Raw genomic sequence first — 6,601 nt, 5'->3', positions numbered from 1 at the left:
TGTCGGACAGCACAGCCGAGTTCCTGCCATAAGGCAAAGTCCAGGGCAGTATCTCTGTCTATGGAAATCCCTTTTAAAGTAGCCCAGTCTAATAATTCCCGAACTGAGTTTTCAGGAATGGAGGTGCGCAATATGCTAAACACACCTTTCCAGACCAGTACGACAGCGTCGGTTTGTGCCTAGATGAGTTGTTAAGCACACCTACAACTGCTTTGAACCACATGGAAAAATTATTTTTATATATTACTGCAGGCCTGGGCCCTAGGGTATATCACCGTGTCCCGCAGCTATAGGGAGGAGGAGGAGAGAAGATCCAGCAGGCAGGAATTGTGCAGCAAGATTGATTTATTTAATTATTTTACAAACTCTTTTATAGACTTTTTCTTCATAGTCTAATTGGACAAAGGATCAGCCACCCCTTGGGGTGATTGGCCAAAATCCTAAAACATCCATTGTCAAAATATTTTTCTACTATACCATGAACAAGACTTTTCAAGGTTGCAGGTGGCTTGGTTGTTTACATTCCCTGCTACCTTTTCTGTGAGAGAGAAAAATCTCTCACGGACTTAGAAAATAGCAAGAAAATCCTCGCTAGCAGCATTTTTGTACCTATACACCCCTTTCAGCCCTTTGGTTTCTTATCATTATACACAAATTATTTGGGGTTTTTTATTATTAAACCTGTCTTGTTCATACCATTCGTCACATTTCCTACCCAGATTTCCCACTGCTTTCTCACTTGATTAGAGTTCTCACTTCTGCTTTTAACCCATTCCTCCAACCACTCTGATGTCAGAATGCTTTTTGCTTTTATATATCCATCATATATATTTGTAGCTCTATAAGCTATTGCTGTATAGTTATAGAGTTCCTAGCTAGCCCCAGTATTTTTCCCTACCTTTTCCCTACCCTCACAGACAGAAAGACAAAACACATTCCGGAGGCTCCAAACCCTGGGGGTCCAAGTCCCCTATCCTATCTTGGTTCTTCCTGGGAGACAAGGATGAAATACCCTCCCCAGACACATTTTCATAAACAAAGTTTAGCTCCTATCTAAAGGGGGGCTACAGAAGAGGTGGAACCAAAGAGGGAACCAATTACTTCAACACTTGTGCTTCTAACTGGGGACTCTTTTCAATTATGCTAATTTGCCAGACTTATAAAACTGTACTAAATCTTTGCGGAGTGGGCATTTTTCCATATCTGCCCTTTGGAGACCTCCAGTAAAGACCAGCCTTTATATTACCTCCTATACTAATACTGTCTCAAAAGCGTGTTGTTTTATTTCTAGGTCTTTAAGGCATCACTCCCAGAGCCATCCTGCTGCTTCCCAGGTCTCCCGTTGCCCTACCATTAGTACCACTAGGAAGAGAAGTAGGGGTAATGGACTGCAGTTGCAATAAGTTCTGCAAGTCTTTTGAAAGTGGCCCCAGTTCAAGTCCATGGCAAGGTGATGGCTGGTCCAGCAGCACAGAGCCTTCCATTGCTATCACTCACCACTTTTTCAGGTTCTCCTCTGTGGCTTAGGGGTGATGGGCTCAGACACCTCATTTGACAGAGCTCCCAGCTCCTCATTTCATAGGACAGCTCTGAGTCTACTCTGTAGCTGCAAATCTTCATGTGAAGCAAGAGCCTTCACCTTGGTGCCAGAAGCTCCCAGCCTTTGTCATCATGAGAACCTCCATTTCCCATCCTGATGGGCACAGACTCAATGAGCCCTTCCTTTGTTACAAAAGGCACGGCTGGGCTCTTGAAGCTGCAGAGTCTCAGAAGCTGAGTCTGCCTCTGGCCATCAAGGGGTTCTGATACAGAGCTTGAATATCATGAAGGATTTGGTCAATGGGTAGCACCTCCTTTACTCTTTGATCCTCACTCCCAAGGGTACAGCACCTCTACATAACAAAGAACAATCATTTTGCCCACCTTCTCCTCTTACCTAAAACAGCATAAAGACTTTCTAAGGTACTAAACGACCCCCAGATGCCAATTCTAAAAGCCCAGAGGGCACATTCCTCCAGCTTCTGAGCATTGAAACAAAGGAGAAAAAGAGGACAGCTTCCAGCAAGGCAGAAGAATTTTCAGAAATGCTTTGAAATAACACCAAAAGTACTGATTATTTTCCTGCTTTCTATCCAGCTTAAGTCCCTCAGACTTTGCAGAGCTGTCATGTCATCCCCAAGTTCTCATTTACAACTCAACATTTTGGATATTATTTTAGATCCTTCCTTGAAAGACATGTGGTGTTTCTTCATGTGGTACGTTGGGTCTTAAACCACTGAAGGAGTCATGTGACTGCCTGTATAATCCAAAATTCTGTGTAGTGGAACAGAGACAGTTTTTGCTATGAAATAGATCACAGTGTTTTTGGGTATCGGGAGTATCACAGTGATATAAACAGCATAGGGACCTGCACAAAAGCCCAAAGAAGGAAAAAAGGTGAGGTATTTTGGGAAAGAAAAGGGATGGATGACTGTAATGATTAAGTACAGAAATAGAACCTTCTTTCTCTAGTTCCTTTTACCCTGGAAAGCTAAAAGAGCTCATTGGGGTTCTAAACAATGGAAGAAAGGAAGAACTTGGAACTTCTGTACTCAGTCAAGCTATTTGAAATCATGGAACTATTCAATGAACTTTTTTTCCCTTTCCAGTTTTGGAAGTAAATGTACCTCTGGATCCCCTCATGGACATGCACCCATGGAAAATCAGGACTAATATCTGGCTTTTCATCTCCTGTTTTACAACACTTTTGAACACCTGAGGAAAGAATGAGTTATTGGAATAAGTCTTAGCACTGTGAGGACAGATAAGCTCGTGTTTGGACCAGGGACGACGCTCACAGTTGTACCAAGTAAGTGCCATTTCTTTATTTCTAAAACTTCATTTAAAATTAAGGTGGGGGCAGACAAAGGAATGTAAAGGTTTGGGTTCACTGTAAGAATCTTCAGCTGCAATAATCCCTTGAGTGCACTCGCTCTCCAGCCAGGCCAGAAATGCAGAGCTAAGTGAAGAGCTCCCAGGGGTGAGGAGTTTTGAGACAGATCGGTAACTGCCTCTGCTTTGAGAACTTTTGACACTGGCACTACACTCAGCAGTGTCCCCAGGTAAGTAATTCCACTGCCATGGGGACAGAGGAGGAAGGAGATTAAATAGCCTTGGGCTTAAATTCTCACAAGAATTTAAACCTCTTGCCTCATATCCAAGAGCTCCTGGAATGAAAGACCCTTGGCTCCCCAGTTGTGTGGGCTCTGAAAAGACCAATGTGGGGAGCAGGGATTATAGGAAGCCTTAGCTATTCCTATCTTTATTTGGAATTCCATGATGTACAAAAAAGGTGGATGTCACCCCAAGCTTTTCTATGGCAATGTGAATGTTGGGGTGGCAGAGAAGTTTGTAATGTTGATCTGTGTTATCCTAAAGATCCAGGTGCATCCCTTAGGAATTGTTGCAGTGCTTTCAGAGGTCTGCATGTCTTGAAAGTGCTGCAAGAATGTCCCATGTTATTTTACATCCCTAAAACCTCCTGCTCTCCTTCCAGAAGGGCATGGGACTCCCTTGGGTGCTGCCTAAGATATGCCCATGTCTGTAGGATATGTTGCATGGGAATAAACATGGATTTGGGAACAATCTCGGTGCACTTCCAATTCCATAGGGAGAAAGAAATGCAAAGATATCATTCTGAAGAAAGATCTCTTCCTTCCATGCTGTTCAATGATTTTCTTCTTCTAGCTAAAGACAGGATATTTTCAGAGCTGACAGAGACTCTGGGATGCTGTTTGAATTTGAACCTTGTCAAAGATATTGAGCCTTAAGTATCAAAGTCCCTCTTGAGACTGCGGAAATACTTAGTAAGTTGAAGCCAAAATTTCCAGGATTTGAGCAATCAAAAACCCTTTTGGTTTTGAATTCCTTTGGGAGATACTATTATGTATTTTAAGATGTACACATGAAGATATACATTATTATATTTCATCTTGGTTATGTATTATATATTACATACTATATTATTGTCGTTGTCATTATTGTTATTATTATTATTGTTGGTTTTAGTCCTTCTGAGAATTTCCCCAAGTGAAAATGACATAAAGTAGCATCCATTAGTGTCACTGTGGGATACTCCAGGCATATCGTCCTGAGGGTCAGCTAAGGACACTGAAGGTTTTTCTTTTGGTTCAGGTTGGATTATTCCAGATTAAACAGTCATTAAGAATGCTGAGCCCCATTTCTTTGTGGAATATAGGTTTCTTCCTGAGACTTTATAGGACTGAAGGAGAAGTACAACTTTTTCTTTATAAAATGCCAGAACATAAACCACAAATCCCTTCCACAACCAAGCAGTGGTAGGAATTCATGGCTTTGTTACCTGACATGGTATTGTCAGGTAACGTAAATTCGTGGGACTCAGGTGAGGCCTCTGGGCTCAGACAAAACAAATCTTCTGCTCTATGAACTACAATTGCACTGTGTGCATTATTTCTTGCTGAAGATCTTGCCCAGGGAGTTCTTGCAGAGAAGCAGCTTGTTTGTATTCTGGCTGTTTGGAAAGCCTGGAGAGGAGACCACATGAAAAGCCTTTCAAGGTCTTCTCAGAGAACACAGAATGCACAGGGCTGACAGGCTCTGGCAAACCACAGTACAACACCTGGGAAGGAAAAGTTTGATTTCTGTTGGGTGTCTGGTTACTGTAGGTGTGGACAAGTGTGTAGTTCTGCCTGTTGGATCAGAGGAGCCGACCCAGGAGGTTCTGGCAGAGCATGGTTTGGCTTTCACCTCAGTTCCTCAGAGGTGGCATAGGGCTGATGGGGAAAGCGTGGAAAATCAGAGCCCCTTGATCAAACTTCGATCAGTACCCTGTGATGAACAAAATGTTAGAGCTAAGGGATCTCTTGACCCACCTGCAAGGCAGACACCAGGCAAAATGAAAAGCCCAATGGCCTTCCCTTTACCAAGAGACCCCTCAGAAAGCTCCTGTCAAAGCAGACACGTACATCTTTGTGGATATGTCGGACAGCCTTTCATAAGCTGAGCCCTTTCTGGCAAGGAAGGATGCTGGAGGATTCCTTTCAGTTCCATATTTTTACTCTAATTCAAATTGTTAATCTCAGTTAAGTCCTGACATTGGTTTTTGAGATAACCCTTGATTTTCCATGTATGACTTGACCTAGAGGAAAAGATATTTTGTTTATAAAAGAAACGATGGTACCACAATGATTTGTTGGCTGCTAAATTCTTTTGACACCGTTTCCTTGTAAGACAGCTGCTGCAACTTTAAGCAATCTTATTTCATTACTTGTATGTCTTATGGCAAGGAATAATGACATAAAAGACAGTAAATGAGAATGTTACAGATTAGTCACAGCTGGAGTATATGTGAATTTTCACTCACTCAGCACTTGGGCAAGCCTGCAGTAAAATCAGTCATGCCCAAACCATGGGTTTTTTACATACAGTCCAAAAACTTCTGTCCCAGAGGTGGAGAAATCAACTAAATCAGAAGATGGCAGCATTGGGAAAACAACACCTCTGCCAACAATTTTCCATACAAAGAACTTGGAGGACATATATGAACAGAACAGATCCTCTTCGACAACACAGATGCCCTGCACGGACAAGTTCGACAGCAGCATGATAACAATACTGCCAGGTACGGTTTGGTGCAACAGCTGTAACATATTTCAAGGGACAGTGGCCTGTGGGGCTTAGTGTTCTCCTGCTTGTCAGCATTGCCCAGGGCAGCCAGCAGAAATGAGAAAGACATTGGGTTCTTCAGCAGGGAGAGATGAATGATGTTTCAAAGCATCTGAAAGAAATTATTTCAACTGTTTAATAACTTTGGGAGGAAGAGGGAAGACACAATCTATTTATTTAAAATGTGAATTTCCTTATGATACTACAGAAGAGGAGGCTGAAGAACCAGGGGCCAGTAACCGGGTTTGTAACAGCACAGCCCCCTCAGCACAAGGTGAGTTACCCAAACAGGTTGTGAAGTTACGTTGCTGTTTGGGGGATAAAGGCATGGAAATGTATTTTCTCCAGGGCAGAGGAGTCAGAACACAACATATTCACCAGACACAAGCTGCTGTTCCAAGGTTGCTCCTGCACTAACACACAAGCCCCAGGAAGCCAAAAGCAACACAGACAGACCCTGGGCTCCCCTGCTGTTGCCGTGTTCTCTATCGTCTCTTCCTTTCCTGCTCTTCCTTTCCCCAAAGCCACCAGCTGGGATTTTTTCCACTTTCTGCCATGAGCACAACATCCAAACGTAGACCATGATCTCTCCCCTCTTTTCTGGTCTCTGAGCAGATCCTGAAGGGCACAGAGTGAACATGCTGTCCATGGCTGTGTTGGGCCTGAGAGTCCTGCTGGCAAAGAGCATCGCCTTCAACACCCTCCTGAGTATCAAGCTGTTTCTTTTCTGAGGTAAGGGAGCACACAGCTGTCCAACTGTGGTTCATAGGCCCAATTTCATTAAATGGAGTTTAAATCCCCCTCTGCTCTTCCAGACATGGGGAATGAAGGCAAGAGGAACCCGAGGAAGAGCAGGAAAGAACGTGAACCAGCAGCACGAGGGGTTGAACAAGCAGTGGCAGAGCTGCTGACAGTG

At 43.3% G+C, this 6,601-nt stretch overlaps 1 long non-coding RNA gene across 3 annotated transcripts; it reads left to right on the top strand.

Moving 5' to 3' along the window:
- The first annotated feature begins 2,346 nt into the window (after positions 1 to 2,346).
- LOC108448682 lies at positions 2,347 to 6,595 on the top strand. 3 transcript variants are annotated; one of them, XR_001864645.1, is made up of 6 exons: positions 2,347 to 2,436; positions 2,649 to 2,848; positions 5,468 to 5,641; positions 5,894 to 5,959; positions 6,301 to 6,417; positions 6,501 to 6,595. It is a non-coding gene; the product is annotated as an uncharacterized LOC108448682 (long non-coding RNA). The 3 variants fall into 3 exon arrangements; XR_001864646.1 differs by having other exon boundaries at positions 2,384 to 2,848; positions 5,448 to 5,641; XR_001864644.1 differs by having other exon boundaries at positions 2,386 to 2,848.
- The last annotated feature ends 6 nt before the right edge of the window (positions 6,596 to 6,601 follow it).

This window comes from Corvus brachyrhynchos, unplaced genomic scaffold (assembly GCF_000691975.1).
Source record: "Corvus brachyrhynchos isolate BGI_N302 unplaced genomic scaffold, ASM69197v1 scaffold1728, whole genome shotgun sequence".
Lineage (NCBI taxonomy): Eukaryota > Metazoa > Chordata > Aves > Passeriformes > Corvidae > Corvus > Corvus brachyrhynchos.
Note: the sequence above shows the minus strand (reverse complement) of the source record. Positions and strands in the feature narration are given on the sequence as shown.